This window comes from Monodelphis domestica, chromosome 3 (assembly GCF_027887165.1).
Source record: "Monodelphis domestica isolate mMonDom1 chromosome 3, mMonDom1.pri, whole genome shotgun sequence".
Lineage (NCBI taxonomy): Eukaryota > Metazoa > Chordata > Mammalia > Didelphimorphia > Didelphidae > Monodelphis > Monodelphis domestica.
In genome coordinates this window covers 269,101,272-269,120,486 of record NC_077229.1, presented here as the reverse complement: position 1 = coordinate 269,120,486, position 19,215 = coordinate 269,101,272, and the positions used below count along the sequence as shown (strand labels likewise).

Here is a 19,215-nt window from a genome sequence, read left to right as displayed (position 1 = left end):
TCCCCAAGTGTGGAGGAATGGTTGAACAAATTGTGCTATGGGCATATAATGGGATAATTTTGTCTTCGCATTTCTGTTTTAGATGTATTTCTTATGAACAACAAATTGTGGAGTTTTGTATTACATACAACATGTCACTCATTTTATTGGAATGTTAAGTCTATTTGCATTATAAGTTTATGAATAAGGTTTATATTTTCCCCAATATTTATCTGGCACTGCTTTAATTTTTTTTTTTGTTATTGTTGCTCTTCCTCTTTAAAGATAGTATTTTATCTAAATTTATTTTTGTTTAATCTATTTGAAGGCAATCTTCTCACAATCTTCTTCCCTCTCACCTTCAAATCTCCTACACCCTTCTGATTTGACAACCCTTTCTCTATTTTTGGAGGATTGTTTAATTGATTATTCCCTTTATCTTTCATCATTTACTTGGTCATCTAATTCTCCCCCTCTATTTTTCTGTTAATTAGTTAATTAAAATCCCTCTTCCTTTCTTCCTTTTCACTTTCCTTTGATTATTTATTTTATTTTCTAAGCCTCTTTCTAAAAATGATTTCTCTCCCTCTTTTATTTATCTTCTTCCTTTTCTGTTAATTTTTTAAACCCTTAACTTTCATCTTGGAAGCAATACTGTGTATTAGTTCCAAGGCAGAAGAATGGTAAGGGCTAGGCAATGGGGGTTAAGTGACTTGCCCAGGGTCACACAGTTGGGAAGTGTCTGAGGCCAGATTTGAACCTAGGACATCCTGTCTTTAGACCCGGCTCTCAATCCACTGAGCAACACAGCTGCCCCTGTTAATTTTTAATTTTCATTCTTCAATTTATGATGCTTATGGTTATTCCTTCTTTAGTACACATTTGTCCTGGTATTAAAGTTTCTAAAGTTCATTTTTTAATTACTTTTTCTAAACAATGTCTATGTCATTTTGACTTACAGATATTGTTCCCTTCCCCCTTTGTTGTGCTTCACTTTTAGATGTATGAAATAGAATAAGTAAACTGAGGAAACTATTACTTCTTGAAACAGAGAAAGTAAACTGAAGGGAAACTGTTACTCTTTGCAATGACTGCCATTCTCTGGCTTGTGACTAGAGAGAGCTGCTAAGGGAACCTGAGGCTGCTTATTTGTAATGGAGGTAGAATTGAGAAATACTGGGGGATGCCACACAGAGATGCTGGTACATATGTGACTGCTCTGGGGAATGCCTACTGATCCCTACCAATGGCTGATGGATCAATCTATTTCCTAACCTCCTTCCTCCCTCACCCTGTCCTTTAACCACCCTCTTCTGGAAGCCTTTGGCTTCCTCCCTCCCCACCCCCCTGAGTAGACTATAAAATACTCTAGTTTTCTTTATCAGGTAAGGGGTTTATTGTGATAACAGGATGGGAAACTGAGATAAGAGGAATGAGAATTTCCCTAAACTATGGGGATAAATTTAGGAAAGTTTGAGGAAATAGTCCAGTCACAAACTGTAACTCTAAGACAGTTAGGGAGATGGAGGACAATAGCAGTTCAAAATCTTTCTTCTTCTTCACAAAATCAGCCTGGCTTGTCTCCTTTCTCAGCTTCAATCCCAGAAAGAAACAAAGTTCAAAGTTTCTCAGTTTCTCCTGGCCAGCTCAAGTCTCATATAGACCACCAACTCAAAAGCCAACTTTCTCCTTCTTGTCAACTTCAACTGTCCAAAGTCAGAACCCCCCCCCAAAAAAAAGACAAATCAACCCTACCAGGGTCTTTCAGCCAGCTTCTCCAACCTCCAGAGAGAGAGAGAGAGACTCCCCGTCCCCTCCCCCTGTCATCTCAAACTGCCAACTCCTGGGAACATTCCATTTGGAATCCTAGTTCTTGCATCTTGGTTTACAAGTTCTCTCAGTTTCTCTCCATGCCTCTGCCACAGTTATCAAATATTTTAGGAGTTAGAGAGAACAAAAAAATTATACTGTGTTAGAAGCATTCAATTGCTCCTGGTCATTTAATTCATTTTGCTTCCTCTAGTTCTTATATTTATTTTCATTCACATTTTCCATAATTATTTTCATTCACATTTGCATGAACTCACTGGGTTCATGGCTCTTCCATACTGTTTTCTTCTGATTGTCTCAGGAAATCTTAATTCCCCTTTTGTGAGGCATGATCTTATTCAAGATGTCACAACATCATATCAGAGGTAATGATCTCTCTAAACAACAAATCCCTAAACATTATACACATAATAAAGTTCTCATTACCTGATATAAAACTAGATAAATAGATATATAGATAGATGCTGGATGGATATATAGTTACCAGTTTTTCTATTCTGCTAACTATTTTTGCTGGTACAGATCATAAACCTGTAATCCATTTTAGCTTCTCCTTTTATAAATCATATTTCTCTCAAACCATTTGGGAAGAACCTGCTTTGGTCCCATGCTTTCCTAGGAATATACTTATTTCTCATCTTCTTCAAGTATAGGCTTAATTTTCTTTGTCATATAATATTTAGAGATTACTGGAATTATTTATACCTATTAATTGTTGTTCTGCTATTGATTTTAATATCTTATTTCTTCATTTAAATATTTGTGTTCTAGGCTTTTAACTGACTTATCTTCTTCCTAAAATACTTGGTGACTTCAGTCTTTTGTCCCCTTATAAGCATCTATCTCACTTTATGACTTCTTGAGTTGAGGATCCCCTGAAACCTGGACCTTAAAATAGTTTCAGCCTCTTCCTTTGTGGGTGAAATCACTTTTCACTGACAGACCCTATCAAACATAGCTTCTCGGGAGAATGATCTGGCCCCATCATGATGCCATTTCCCTTTCTTTTAAGGACTTCTGTCAAAGGCAGAAAGAATATGCTTTGACTTTCCTATACTTCTGCTCCTCTGCAAGGGAAAGGGGAACGTTGAAATCTAATGGGTTCTTGCCATTGAATGAGGGAGTAAAGGCAAAGAAAGATTGCTCTTTAGGAGGGCAGAGCCTACACCAACTGGTCCTCTTTGAAAATTAAGGAGGAACAACAACAACAGCAATAAAATGGCTTGATGATTTCCATAGCACAAGCCAATGAAATAGGTTTTGCTGCCCTCCTAGTATATGGGGAGCAGTAGTAGTAGAAGTGTTGACAGAGGTCATTAGGGGTTAGCAATTAATCTTGTCTCTAGTTAATTCACTTGGTTAGACTTCTTGATGATTTGACATGTAAAGATGGCTATAGTTGCTTTACCATTTTGCACATAATTCTCATTTGAGAAACTTCAGGATGTTTTGAGTATTAGAGAAAATATCTATTAATTTCATTAATGCTCCTTGAGGGCAGAAACTGCTTAGTTTTCTTCTTTGAATCCTCTTTCCTGCTCTTAACCAAAACGTGACAAATGACTGGAGAAATTTTAAAAGAAAAAAAATAAATGATAAACTAAACTTCATTTAAGGATACATGATAGGAATAAAACAATGAAACATTTCTACTCGTGTTTGGAAAACACTGACTTCTTTGTTTCTCAAGTTACTACAAAATGATATTCTGTACTACTATTATAGAAGGCAGAAAATGAATAAATCTTTATTAGTAGTAGATGTGTTAAATGTTGCCATTCTTAATCCCAAAGGTATTTTGCAATGTATCAACTATTTTTTTCTCCAACAGTGAGAAACTCTTGGATTGATGGCTATAAAATCCATATTCCATCTTTCACAATTCTCTTCCATTATGCCATCAGCTAGGGATCTTGGGTCTTATAAATCCTGACCTTCATTTTTCTTCATTTGCCTTTAAGTGGATCTCTGCTGAATGAATTGCATTGTAGAGGGTTATTTTAGGAAAGTAGAAAATACCACTTGTTACACATATATATGATGGTCTTTTGAATTGGACAACTTATCTCTGATAGACAAATCAAGTTTTCAAAAAGAGCAATAGAAAATATGATATAATTTACTGTTTCTGTGCCTGACTGACTGATGATTCCTTGTGATTGGTACCCTTGTAATTGATAGACCACTGACCTGAACAGCATCTCTTTATTGATTTTCTGTTGGATAAGGTTAATAGCTTATTTGTTCTTTTGTGTTTCCAATTTCTATGTGATGTTTGTTTCTCTATTTTTTTAATTTCCTTTTTTTATAAAAACTACTTAGTAAATCAGATTATCATTATTGATGTCAGTAATCAAGTAGAGGAACAAAGCTGCTTGGTAACATGCTGAGTTTCTGATCACAGTAAAAACCTCCCTCACTCAATTAGTTCCTTTACAGATGATTTAAAATATTCATTTCTCCCCAATCATCTAAAGTTAATCCCAAATTAATTACTATGCTGTGAAAAGTTGGTGCAATTCAAATAATTTCAAAGAACAAATAGGATTAGATCAAATAAATTTAGTCATCCAAACCTTATTTTTCATATTTGCAATGTCCTCCCACAGACAGATGGGATTATTTATAGGAATCATTGTGTAATAACTCTGCAGGAATTTGAGGTTTACAGTTAGAGCCCATTCCTGAGAGAAGAGCCATTGTCACCTGACAAAATAATTCATGGGAAAAATATGAAGGAAAAACTCATTAAAATGCCCATTATGCATATCTGGTCTTCTTCCCAAGAGTGTCTTGATTGCAAACAGATGATCAATTGCCGTTTGTTTGATAATAAATGACTCAGGTTTAGATCTGAGGAGGATGGTTCCAATAGTTCCATAATCAGCATCCCAGCATCATGAGCTTTTTCCCTATAATGATCAGCTTTCATCTTGTGAATAAACAAACTTGTTCCTGAGAGTACTTAAAAAGAAACCTATCATCCATATTTCCTGATAATAATGAAAAGAGAACCAAACCACAGTGCCAACCTTATATTTATGGAACAGAAAGTATGATAATCTAGAGAAAAGCATCAAGTCCTGAACTGAAGTGTATTGGAAGCCAAATATCAAAAACATGCAGTCAGTGCTTAAATATGTAAACAAAAGAGTGTCAATTTTGGTGAAACTACTATTTTTGTGCTCTGTGGAAGAAATGGTCAAATAAGTGACTTAATAGTTTGACCTGGCCTGATGTCTTCACATCACATTTGAAAATTGCCTTTAAAAAAAAAAAACAGTCCCTCATATATTTTGGTTTTTTAACTAGAGTGATTTCTTAATATATTCCTTAAAGCCTATGGCCATTGAATTCTCGCTTGTAACCAAGAAAAAGAGTTTAGCAAAAATAACCACAAAATAACTCCATAGGTAGAATTTCCACTCATAGTCCCACACCTCTCTTCTTAAAGGAGAAAAAATGGTTTTTCATTATCTATAATCTGCTCTCCACAACCAAAATTAATTCATTCAACTTGAATTTGGCTACCTCTAACTTGTTTTCATTTATATAATTGTATATCTTTTTCTCTTGATTCTACCTTCTCTCTTTCTCACTTCATTTTAGTCTTCAAATGATTTTCTAAAAGCTGCATATTCCTTGTTTCTTCTGGCACAATAAAATATTTATTGTATTTACATCCCACAGTTTTTTCAGTCATTCCCCAATCAATGGGATACCTTTATTCCTCCTCCTTTTTTTGGCTATTACAAATAAGTCCTGCTATGAATATTCATACATATAGGACCACTTTTTGAATCTTTAAACCCCTTGGGGAAAATTCATAGTGACATGGGCACTGTACCCCCAGAAGCTCAGGCAAACTATTATCAGGGAAATTCCTTTGCTCCTTTACATCCTCATGACTCCTAGCCTAAAACATCCAATGACCCTTATAGCACCCTGACATGATTGTCCTCCTTTGATCATCCTTTAGATTTAAGATGGACAGAGAGATGCACCTCCAGGCTACACCTCGATCCTATCAGGCTACATCTCAGACATCTGTCTGTTCCCTAAAACTAGGGAATCTTAATGAGGGTCATTCCCTATGTCTCCAGGCAGACCCCAGTCAGGTGACCAACCCACCCTGCCAAATGCCTGAGTGACAACCACTCTAGAGTCATATCCACACTATGACACAGCATTTGTTGCAAGAGTATAAAATCCCCAGAATTGATGGGTTCTGGGAGCAGCCTTCCATCTTGCTGTTCCACCTGCTATCCTCCTGGCCATTCTCAACATTATTTTCCTAATTTAATAAATTTCTCTTTTTGTTTTTAAGCTAAGTTTTGGAGTCTTGCATTCTTGCAAAAGGTATCCTTCCCAAACCCTGAACCCCATAACACATAGTAGTGAGACTTCCCAAATCAAAATTTATCAAAGTTGATTTCCTTGTATAATTCAGCATTGTGTTCCAGAATATTTATACCAATCAATTGTTCCGCTATTAGGATTTTGTTTGACTTTATTTCCACAGTCCTTTCAATACTGACTTAAGTAGACATCTTTTATAATATTTTTCAATTTGATGGGAATAGGGAAAATAGAGGTTCATATTTTCTGCTTCTTCAAGTCTGCAAAATTTTCCTTCTCTTGATATTATTGCATTGACTATCCCTAGACCCAGATTGCCTTGGCAAGCAGCCAATTTTATATCCCCAACTCTATTATTTTAAATATCTTCCTGGTTAAAAAAAAAAAACAGCACATGTAATATAATCCTCCTTTTATCAATGAGGAAATTGACTGTGGTTCTGTTTTCATGCAGTTTAGTTGATGGGAGAGCTCAAACTCAAACAAGGCCCTCCATAATATAATTGAAATATACCTTTTACAGTCTTATTTCATATTATTCTTCTCTTTCTTTGATGTATAAGGGTGAACTCAAAGCTTCTTTAACCTCTGGGTATTTGTTCTGCCAGGGAGATATTGTTATAAGGATCTAAGGAGGAAAAAATATTTAAAAGTACATTGTAACTACAAAATTCTACATAAATGTAATCTCATATTTTTAGGTACCAGAGTTGGGTATGTAAGACTGGCTTCCCAGCAAGATGAACTGAGTCTAGGAACAAAATCAATATACATTCACAAATATATAAACATATACCTAAGCGTGTGTGTATATGTATATATATACATGCATATATATGTGATATGTATGTTATATGCACATGTCTGTTCTTTTGTTTTTATTTTAGGATTAATAAGAGAGAAATCTCACAGTTATTATGTGATTACCCCCTATATAAATGATGACTAGGTATAGTGAAGCAGTCAAAGATTAAAAAATCAGGAGAAACAATGTTCACAATACTAACATAGAATAAGGTCTCATAGAAAAAATCCAAGCCTCAGATGATGCAGCTTATTTTAAGGAAAATATTAAACCTGAAGGTAACAGCTAATTGCAGAAGGTGAGTAAAGCCCTTCAGAGGTCAAAGAATTTTCTAATGGAAATAGGCCTTTTAGACAATAGTCTAGAAAGTAATAGATAATCCACCCCGTGAAAAAAAAAATTCAAGAGACTTCTTGCCTTTCCCTTACCCCCAAACTTAGTAAGGACCTTTGCTGATGCTATGGCCAAGACAAGGAATGATACTCCTCTAAATAAAAACTCAATAAAAACTGCCTTGAAGTTTTGAACAAGAGAACATGACAAAGTCCATTTTCCTCATTAGTGAGAGATTATACTCTAGGAAAGAAGTTCAGGAGAATCCAGAGGATCAAAGGAATTCCACATGCACCAGTGCCAATGTGCCTAGCAGAGAAAGCTTAGCAAAATCCAGTGAAGACCACGCATGTCCTGAGTGTTGCTCTTCAAAATTTCCTTTATTTGTGTGTATTTTTCCTCCTTGGTGATGTGTATATTTGTGAGAGAGTATGTCCTAGGTGGATGGAACAGTTTATTTGGAATTTTTTTTCTATTCCACTTCATTAAATGCTTTTGTTTTGAATTCATTTTATCCTCTCTCAGACTTCTAAAAGGAAATGGATAGATGAGATCTTGTGAACAATGATTTTAGAGTATATCCACATTCATACAATACCTGGAACTTGGAGCATGTGCATGTGGGAGACTTGTTCTATAAGTCAGAGGATATGCCTGATATGGGGTCACAGGGTCCCCTGGACACTGCAAATCTCTAAAGGGATCCCAGGTTGAAGAGCACAGGAGGAATTTCCTAATATTACACCCCTGCATTGCTGGCTAAAGAAAGCTGGCCCCAGTGCAAGCAAAGAGATGACTAAATAAAGGATTCTCTGCCTCTTGTTTTAGATGCATTTTCCCTAGTTTTATGATAGGGCTCTTAGCACAGAGAAATATCTTCTATTTGCACCTCAAAAATTACCAGGTTCTTCAAGCCAGGCAGTTCACCCACCTTTATGATCAGAATGCCATAAATGATGTATATCTGTGCTTCTGCTCTAGGCTCCAAGGCACATCACCCTGTCACCTAATCCTCCTTGTTAACCTCCTCTGTTTTCCCCCCTCCTCACCCTTTTTTCTAAATTGCATAGATCTTGTTATAAAAATCCTAGACCCCTTCTCTTTGTCAGGTCTTACTTGCACCTGCATTCCAGTCATTCAACTCAATAAATGTCCTTATTTTTAAAGATATTCATCAGATCCTGGTAATTCTTTAAGAGCGCACCCTCCTGAACATCAAGCTCTCCCACAACACTCCCAGATACTACAAGTGTATTCTAGATTCCAGCTGTTCTATGTTCTAACTGTCCCTTACTTCCTTAATTTTTCTACAGATGAAAATCTTTCTCCATCCACTTCATCAGCCTTTTCTTTTCTTCCTTACTTTCTTCCTTCCTTCTTACTGTTCTTTATCTCTTTCTTCTCCTGCTTCATTGGTGGCCCTGAATATCCTTGAATGAATCTCGAAGATCTGGAATGAGTGCCTGACTGCATTTCACACATTGTTTTAACCATTGGGTTCAAATTCATTACCCATCAATTTCTTCATTGATGTATTGGAAGGATTACATTTTCAAGTTTTTCTCAATAGTTCCAGTGAGCAGTTAGGTGGCACAATGGAGAGAACATCAGGTCTAGAGTCAAGAAAACTCATCTTCCTGATTTCAGATCCAGTCTAAGACACTAACTTGCTATGTGACCTACAAATCACTTATTTCTATTTGCCTCAATATCCTCATCTTTAAAATGAGCTGAAGAAAGAAATATCAGAGCATTCTATTAGCTGTGCCAAGAAAACTCCAAATGGGGTCACATTTGACTGAAAGCCCTGAAACACAACAGTGGTATTCATCACTGAGAAGCATAATTTGTACCCAAAACTGTTTTTTGAGGATTCCTTTTTGTTCCAAGAGACACTAATTGTACTTTGTCAGGAAAACAGCAACCTGTTTATAATCAGCCTCAGTGCATCAAAGTCTCTGTGCCTTATAATAGCTCTGTGATGAAGTTGTCAGTTCTCAGTCTGGTCGGCTCAGTTGATAGAAAGAGTTAACACTCATTTTTCTGGGGTTTTCTGTACATGACCCAAGTGGAGCAAACAGAGCTCTGGGCTTGGAATGAGAAGACAAATCATCACATTCAAAATCAGAGAATATTTCTTAATATTTACCACATATAAGGCATTAAGGTTGCTGATAGACAATACAAAGTGAAAAATACCATAGTCCTTGTCCTCAAGCCAATGGAAGTATAATGAATGGGGATGAGAGAGACAATGTGTATATTAACAGATGTGACACAAATGGCTAAGGAGATAATCTTTGCAAAATTTGAGCATGGAAATATACCTTATCTGTGGCTCATCTGGGCCTTAAAAGAAAGGAATGTTTTCCTTTCCAGGCCAGATATCACTTGTGTGAATTCAAAGGAATGTACAATAAGATTAAAAATCAAATTTCAAAATTAACAGGTTGAATTCACAACAGAAACAAATGAGACGTATCATAACCGACAATATGAAGGTTATACAATATATAAATTATTAATTTAAAGCAAAATGATTGTCTTTAAAAAGTAAAACATCTAAATTATAAGAATATGACATATATGTGTATCTTGCAAATCCAATCTTAGAAAACAAAATTAAATAAGCCATAAAGGAATCTAAAAATAAAAACCCTTAATCCAAACAAAATTATAGAAGAATTTTTTTTAAATTTAAGGATCATTTAATACTTCTGCATCACAAATTATTCTTAAAAATTTGAGAAAACAAATACTCTACCACACTCTTTTTATGAGTCAGATATGATCCTAATACTTACACCAGCGAAGGAAAAGACAAAGAATGAGAACTATAGATGAATATCACTAATAAATATTGATACAAAAATGAAATTGTAAGAAAAAGACAAACTCCATAGATCCCCAAGTGAATCACTTTGACCAAGTTGAAATTATACATATATTCTAAGATGGCATTACTTATATTTAAAATAAATATAATCAAAATGATATGATTATGACAAAAGATAGGGGGGAAAGCCTTTAAGAAAGTGCAACACACATTTATATGAAAGCTTCTAATGTGATTAAACATAATGAGGTCTTTTTAATATAATCAAAAGTATATATCTAAACCCCAAAGCTAAATATTTTTATAAAGGAAAAACTGGTAGAGTCTGTTGACTAAATACAGAAATTTAAAAAAAAATGCTGTTGGGGGCAGCTAGGTGACTCAGTGGATTGAGAATTAGGTGCAGAGATGGAAGATCCTGAATTCAAATATGTCCTCATATACTTCCTACTTGTGTGACCCTGGGCAAGTCACTTAATTCCCATTGCCTAGCTCTTATAGCTCTTCTATCTTGGAGCCCATACACAGTACTAATTCTAAGATGGAAGGAAAGGGTTGTTGTTGTTGTTGTTGTTTTTAAAGATGCCCCTCTTTCCCACTGTTACTTCGCAGTTCTACCAATGCTACCAATAGCATTAAGAAATGAGAGACCAACTACAGGCATAACATCCACAAAGAGGAGATGAAATTTTATTCATCTGCACTGATTTAGAAAAGAGCATAGAAGAAACTGACTAAATTTATAGCTTAACTAAAAGAGCTTAAATTTTTAAAATATATTTAAAAAAGAAATCCATGAAAATAAAAGGCATTTCAATATTTCTAAATCTAATAGGAAAAGGGAAAACCTATCCAAGAAAAAAAAACATGTAAATTGCAATGAAGCATCCATGTAAAATACCAAAACAAATTCAACATAAAATGGAATTATAAAACTTTTCTTTTTCTTCTTTTCTTTCTTTTTTTTGTACAAAGACTGGGTCTATCTTGCCCAGGCTGAAAGTACAGGGACTATTCAAAAACTCAAGCCCACTCTAAGGAACTTTTATTTGTTGCATTTTCCTACCTGGGCCAATTTACTTCTTTAAGCAACTTGATGGCCTCACCACTCAGAATCTCTTCCTATCAATGTTGACTTATTTCAGATATTCGATTAATTTAGCCCACTATAACTCAGGACACTTAAACTCCAGAGATGCACCAGCCTCTGTTCCAGCAGGGATTTCAGGTATGTACCACCATACCATACTCTAAAACATTCTACACAAATAATTGAAGGGATATTCACTGCTCATGTTTGGAATGCACAATATGCTAAAAAATGGCAGTAAGAGATTAATTTAATGAGAGATATTTAATTTATTTTATTTAATAGTAGTGAAGAGTGAAAAATAATTATGAACTTCAAATTATATAATTTAGTAGTAATGATCAACTATTTGGTACTAGTGTTTTTTTTTTTAAGGTCTCTGAAACAAGTGAGAAAACTAAAGATGGAAAAAAGTGAATATGATAACCTAGTTGTTGATAGACCCAATAGTGTAAACTATTCCGAAAAGGACTGCATATTCAGCAAGAAACTACAAGCAAAACAGAAGGCAATATGGCAAAAAAAAAACAACCTATAGGATGGGGAGGAAGGGCTATAAAGGGACTTTAAAACAGCATTTTGTAACCATAATAATTCCTAAATAAAAGTTTGACTTAAATATAAGATATCTGATCTATTTTTTTAAAGAAGCAAAGTCAATAAAAGTGACTTTAACAAGTATGACTAGGGAATAGTATTATTAGATAATTAATTAGGTGATCTAGTGGAAAGAGCACTAGACTTAGAGTCAAGAAAGCTCTGAGTTCAAATCCTGAGTCAGATACTGATTAGCTGATTGACCCTGGATGAAAACTACATGAGGTGACATATATAAAATATTTTGAAAACATTACAGTGCTATATAAATGCTAAAAAATGAATATCACTCAATTGACCAAGGTATCTATTTCCTTCCAGCTGACTTTAAATTCTCCATAATTAATCAAAAAATAGTTTCACATCCTAATAATTCTACTTCTTGCTTCCCCAAGTATTTTCTAATCACAGCCTACCAGAAGCAAGAAAAAGAGAAAATTAAGGGAGATGTAAACTGTTTTCCCAGGAAGTATAGACACTCCTGAGGGGGTAAAACCCCAAAGTCAGGACCACTCTATTTAGGGAAAAGGAGAAACATCTGGTCAGGGCTGAGGGTATGAGCAAAATTCATAAAAGGAGGCATGAATACAAACTAGAAGGTGTTACCCACCAGGCAATAGCTGGGGTAATAGAGGGGTAATGGCCAGAAATATAAGTCAGAGGAAGCAGGAGGCAGAAGGGCATCTATGGGTCCTGCTTACTTGTGCCTTGTAGCCTAAATGCTCCTGCTCCAGATAGGGGTGAACACCATGGACAAACAGTGGGATTAGAAAATCCTACTGCATGGTTCAGAATAGAAGAATTAAGACTAGACAGGCCAATGGGGGAAACTGAAGGGAAAAAAGTAAGCTGAAATCTATGCTACTTACCATGTTCTGGCATTTGAACGAACATTGGCTCCAAGCAATGGAAGAAGGTAGACAGTTGTGGTCAGAACTAGCTTTACCTGTTGCATGTCCACAAATACAGAAGTAGTGGCTAAAAAGAGAGAAAGCTGAAGACAGAGAGAGATCCAAATAGGTCCCATTTATCGAGTTCTGCCAACTGAAAAAAAAAATCATAAATCCAAGCAGAGTCTAAAAGCCTAGTTTCAGAAAAATATGGAGTCTGAGAGGGATCAGCAAATCGTATGGAAAGATGAAGAAAAAGAAAACAACTGTGAGACCTGAGTAGAAGGAAAAGAAAAGGAGAAGAGAAACCTATCCAGAGATCAGCCTCAGTCTACCAGAGCCAGATAATACCAAGACTAAAATGTTGATGTTGTAGAGGTGGAGAGAGTATGAGTGGCAAGAATTAATGCAATCTCAATAGCAAATGTTATGGCAGAGAGAATTTTTAAAGAATTTTTAAGGATGTTTTTAGAGTTTCCTGGTAAATGAGTATAGCTTCTTCTCTATCTTTTCTGAGATCCACCCCCCAAAAAAAAATCTAAATGGGACTAGAGCTAGGACAGAAGTTCCTAAATGTATTCAGAGATATGACCACCTTTTTTATTTCCCTCTCACCATGTTACCCCATTGGTACTAGGATGGTAAACAGAAGGAAATAAATGTTCTCTCAAGTTCTTTCATAATTTAAGGAGGAAAACTGATATTAAACATCCAACCCAAATGCTGCCTGAGATCCATCCAGTACCCCAGACACCAAAGTAACTTCTTTCACAATCTTAGAACCAAAACACAGGAAAGTTCATGAACCTGATTATCTGGCTTTTACGTCAGAGATTAGATTGCTGTCCTTGTGTCCTTTCTTCATTAAACGACTTCCTTCCTTATCCTCCATTTTGGAGAAGGACCAAAGCTGGTCCTCCTAGGAGGACCAAAGGCTCTGAGCTTTGCTTTTGATTCTCTGGACTTCAAAATCCTGCTCTTACCCATTTCGGCTGGCTTCTGTTTTATTGTCCCATTAGATTATAAATTCCACGTATAAATGAATTAAATAATTAATAAAAATAAAATCTTTTTGCTAGTATTTATATGCCCAGTGTTTAGCAAATTCCCCAGCACATAGTAAGTACCTCATCAATGCATTTTTGTCTTGCCTTGTTTACATAAAAAAATCTTTTTTAGGCCAGTATCAGTCGAACATACAGACACATACACATGTATATATACTTATATGTAGACTAAAAGCTGAACTAATATATTAACTGATGTTAATAAAATAATGACAAATATTTTAAATACTCAAAAAAGTTGTTTTTTAAAAAATAATATATATTTAGCTGTCCTGCTAAGAGTATAAATTTCTAAATTTAGTTATATTCCTTTCCATTATTTAGTTCTTATTACAGTTGAGACCATCAATACATGTTAACTAATGTTACTGCTAATACTTCTATCATGGCTTGTAAACTTGGAAACATAATGAAATCTTTTGATGAATTAAATCAGAATTCATTCTATTAATCTGACTATTCTCTCTCTCTTAAAGATGGAGAAACTAAAACATAATTGGGTAACTGCTTAAAGATCTAAGAGGTTTTATGATGAAAGATCAGATTTCTTTCTCAGGCTTGATAATATAAACATTCAGGTGTTAAATTCTTTTATCTTAAATTATTTTTCCTTTTATTTACTTTTATCTTAAACAAGGGAAAGTTCATGGTAAAAGTATAATAAAGATTTGAATGGCAGATCTATTTACTTTTGTTTTCTTCCAAAACCATTTTAACTCCTATAATTAATCTTTTTTTTTAATAAAAGCTTCCACTTCAGTTGCAAATATAGTCTTGGTGTTTGGGAATACCCAAATGGGGAATTTCCTTTGGGAAGAGACAATAATAGAAAGAGAAAGAAGGCATTTTGTATATTGTTATATATAAATGACTCAGTGTCAGCCTTTATTCTAAACAATTCTTCCAGAAGATTGAAAAGGAAAGGAAAAAAAAAAAAGGCCAAGACAGTGTTCAGGGAGTAAGGGACCAAGGCAAGAAAATGAATTTTGCTTCCTAAAAGTGAGTTTTCTAAAATGGGTTATTTGAAGTGAAATGAATCCAGGGAGATTCTAACAGAATTTTAAAGATTTCTCCTATAACGCAGATTTCTAAATGTAATTATTTAAACTATCTTCTCTTTTTGTCTTGTCAATCTTAGGCTCATCTCTCCCTGTCTCCCTCCAAAACAAACTTGTTTTGTTAGTCACATAAAAATATTCAGCACTTTTCCTTATAAAAAATGCACCCCATTGGGGAAAAAATGTGTTTTTAATCATGTATACAATTGGGCTCTTTCACTAAGCTGTTAATTAAGATTACAGAATTTTTAAATTATGAGGAACTTTATCAGCCCTTTACTCTAATTCATATATGAAAGGAATCATCACCATAACACATCTGACAAGCAGACATCTAGGTTCTGCTTGAAGATCTCTAGTGAGGAAAAACGTGCTATATTTTAAGACATCCAATTCTACTTTGGGGAATCTCTAATTAGTAGGAAGATGTTTATTTGTTTGTTTTTGCTGACATTGAGCCTAAATTTGCTTCTTTGTAAGTTCTAATCATTACTCCTGGTTCTGTCCTATAGTACCAAAGAGAACAAGTCTAATCTGTCTTTCTGGTTACAGACCTTTAAATATTCAAACTCTGTATTCATGTTTCCACTGAATCTTCTGTAAACTAAACAAATCCATTTCCTTCAACCACTCCTCATAAGGCATATACTCAAGTTCCTTCACCACCCTGGCTGCCCTCCTCTAAACCTCTGCAGCTTATTAATGTCTTTCTTAAATCATAATGTTCATGATTGCATTAAATTTTTATCATAGATTTGAAACATTATAACAAGGCCACATTAAAGCCTACAGTAAAATTTGGAACAAGTTCATTCTAAATTTATATTTGATTCAGAAACCTTATGAGAAAAAAAAAAAGCTAGAAATTCAGTGACCTGTTCTTCAGCATTCCCTACAGGGAGACCAACACTGATAATCCTATATTCACAAATAAGAAAACTGAAATCTTTTCAGTGACAAAAGGCAATAAACAACTAATAATGAGTTCCTTTCTTTACTTTTTTTGTTGTAATCTGTGTTTTTATAGAGTTTATTCAGGTGGGCAAATAGTAAGCAATGAATTAGTCAACTAAAATTTATTAAGTACTCATCATGTACCAGGCACTGTTCTAAGGAAAGAAAGTCAGTGGTTTAAAAAATGCATAAATTAATTCTAGGCATCATCTCATACCCTCCTCTCTACATTTTAAAACCAAAAAGACTGAACAACTGAACGATGAGTATTGTCCAATAAATTACATGAGGAGACAATAAAGGTGGAAATGCCTTGTTAAAAGATGACAAAAATAAACAGTAGGAAAATAGCATTTGTATCGTGCTCATAATGATATCAAGTGCCAGCTGTTTATCAGATAATCCTCATTTGTAATGAGAGATGAAAAGGGCAGTATTTATTGATAAAAAGACATCTTTTTTTAATCATCTCTGCTTTTCAGGATTCTTTGATGTTGAGTAGAAAATTGGAAATTAATTTCAGCCTCATCAAATATTACTGAACAATTTTTACTAGATTTTACATTTTCTTCCATTCCACACTACCCTATACACTCCTCCCTAATAGACTTATAAGCTTATTGAGGGAAGAGATTGTGCCATTTATTTTAATTTGGGTAATCCATGTCCTAGAACAAAAGCTCTAGGTTTATAAGGACTGGGTTCAATCTTGGATCCCACCAATAATTAGACTCTTTTGCCTATTTTCCACCTTCATCTAGAATTTGCACTAAAAACTCCAGAATTTGGCTAAAGTTACCTTCTCAATGGGTTTCTTCTTGAACCATCTTCATTTGGTTCTCTCCAAAAGTTCACATCAAAAGGGAAGAAGGTCCTCAATTACCTAACAGGCATATAAGCTAACCACATATTGAATATAAGACAATTTTTATTTACTTAAAAGGAAAGGGAAATGGTGTCTACTTAAGTACACAGTGAAAAATTACCTACTTATTTCTGTTGAAATTTCCTCTGTTGAGATTAATATAATCCTCCATACTTATAATATTATGTCCATGTTAAATCCCTTGGCAAAAGCACTCAAGGGTACTAGAATGTCAACCTCTTTTCCTCCCAAACATGTTGTTCATCCTTCCTCGTTCATGAATTGGATATGTGAGGCAGGGTTATCAAGCCAGGATAACTCAGAAACAAGACCTGGGTCCCAGAGCTTCCTTATTCCAAGGTGCCTCTCTAGCTACCATTCTATGCTATCTCAAATAAAAATAAAAATAAAAATAGATCCCAACGTATGACTTTAATGAAGAAATGACAAAAAAGAAGAAAAATAGTTGAGTATTTCCCTTAATACATTAAATGTAAAAGGTGCTGAATAAATATTTGATTATGAATGAATGAAATGTTTTTTTCCCTTTTACAAGGAAAGGTCAATCCCTATAAAAAAATCACTAAACTCTTCATCTGCTACAAATATAGTTCTACCTTGACAGGCCAATTTATTATAATTAGAATGAAAGGGAACTGACCTTGGTATAGCTCATTGTTTAGAGGTCTTTCCCACCTTCTATGCTGCTTTCTTTATTATCACCAATCAATCCAAGTGTGACTTATGATAAGTGATTTTCACTTAAATTCTTTTGCTGTACCTATTGGAAAATGCTTCTGAATGCCTCTGTATCCTCATTAATGCCTTCATATGTGGGAATTTAAGGCTGAGGTAGAGATGAATGCTACTACTTTCTCTCAGTGAAATTCTAGTAAGGTTTGAGTTGAAATGTGTGCTTCATTGTTCTATCTTGGGTTGTGGCTTAAAATAGCATTGTAATTATTACAATTTAAAACCATCGTTATTCAAATTTATATTCCCTGTAGCAGTGTTTAGCAATATGTCCTGTACGTCCCCTAGAACAACATTGTTGAAACTTTTAGAGATTATATGCCCAAATGCACCATTAAGCCACCTGTGAGCTCCTCTTATAACCCCAGAGAGTGGAGGGAAGAAGTGCTCCCATTGCTCTGTGGCACAGAGGGACAGAGCATGCAAAAATGTCCTCAAGCATGGTGAAGAAGAGGAATAAAGCAGCTCCCCTCCAGCATGCTGGGGCACAAGTGCCACATCTTCACCAACATGACCCTAGAGGCAGTTAGGTGGTGCAGTAAATACATTTATAGACTCAGTTCCTACTCCTGGACAAGTCACTTATCTTCTGTCTGCCTCAACTGTAAAATGAGTATAATAATAATAATAATAATAGCATATTGTTGTCATAAGAATCTAATGAGATAATATTTGTAAAGTGCTTAGCATGGTGTCTGGCATACAGAAGGCACTTTATAAATGTTTGCTCCATTCATTCTCACTAATGACAGAGTTGAGACAAGGATCCAGAACTCCTGATGACCAGCATAATTATATTGTTACTGTAGATCTTTATTTTCTTTGGGTGACAGGAGAAAAGAGGCTGGAAATCATAGCCTTACAGTTAGTAAGAGTGAGATCAAAGTCAGGAATTCATTTTTATTAAGATTTTATGCAAACCAAATTTGATTAAATTGACTAAATTCAATGGAATTGATTTAATAAGCCTGACATTTTTTGGATAGTCTTCCAAATTGCACCAAATGACCAATTAGACTGAAACTCAAGTTATCATATAGATACAATAGGTTAGGACAGGAATTTTTAACATGGGGTCTATGACCTTTTTAAAAAATATGTTGATTGCTTCATTACAATTTTATTAGATTCCTTTATGGCCCTACATATTTTATTTATGGAATTTAAAATGTCATTCTAAGAAACAGTTCACAGGATTCACCAAATTGTCAGAAAGGTCCTCAACTACAAAAATGTTAAGAATAGCTGGTTTAGGGAGTTTTCTAATTAATTAAAATGTTTAGATAACAGTAATTTAAAAAAAAGTAGTATCATTCAATTTAGAAAATCTATCTTAAAGGACAAAGGAAGAAATAAAGTATTCAAAATAGAAATATAACATTTCTAAAAGCTCTTTGAAGAGGTATGAGAAAGTCTTCAGGGGTCTCATCACTTTTTCTCATATTCTCTCTTAAACAGGAATAAAAATAGTCAACAGAAAGAATGATAGTAATAATAATAGTAGCAATAACAATAAAATTTAGGATGGAAAGTCGAAGGTTGATAACTGAAGCTTATTAAAATATATCTCAGATCTCAGAGTGAGCCATCCAGGATAGGTAAGGTCAAAATGATATATCAAGTTGTCTTATCTTGAGTTCTGAACCAGAAACATTTTCATTCATTAAGACATTCAAAATGTATTCTTACAGTGTTCTGTAGGTCTTAAACGTGTAACCCAGAAACTTTTAAAATACAAGAAGTAAGAAAGAGCAGGCTACAGCTCACAAAGAAAGAAAATGTTTTTAAAGCCTAGAGCA

At 34.6% G+C, this 19,215-nt stretch overlaps 1 long non-coding RNA gene across 2 annotated transcripts in view; it reads right to left on the bottom strand.

The window, feature by feature from the left end:
• Positions 1–3,182: 3,182 nt before the first annotated feature.
• The window catches only part of LOC103104261 (uncharacterized), a 157,086-nt gene continuing 141,053 nt past the window's right edge, over positions 3,183–19,215 (bottom strand). For both annotated transcript variants that reach the window (XR_008917681.1, XR_464801.3), the window contains exons 2-3: positions 6,683–6,796; positions 3,183–3,780 (exon numbers count right to left, since the gene is read on the bottom strand). This is a non-coding gene — a long non-coding RNA (uncharacterized LOC103104261). The remainder of the gene's footprint in view (positions 3,781–6,682; positions 6,797–19,215) is intronic.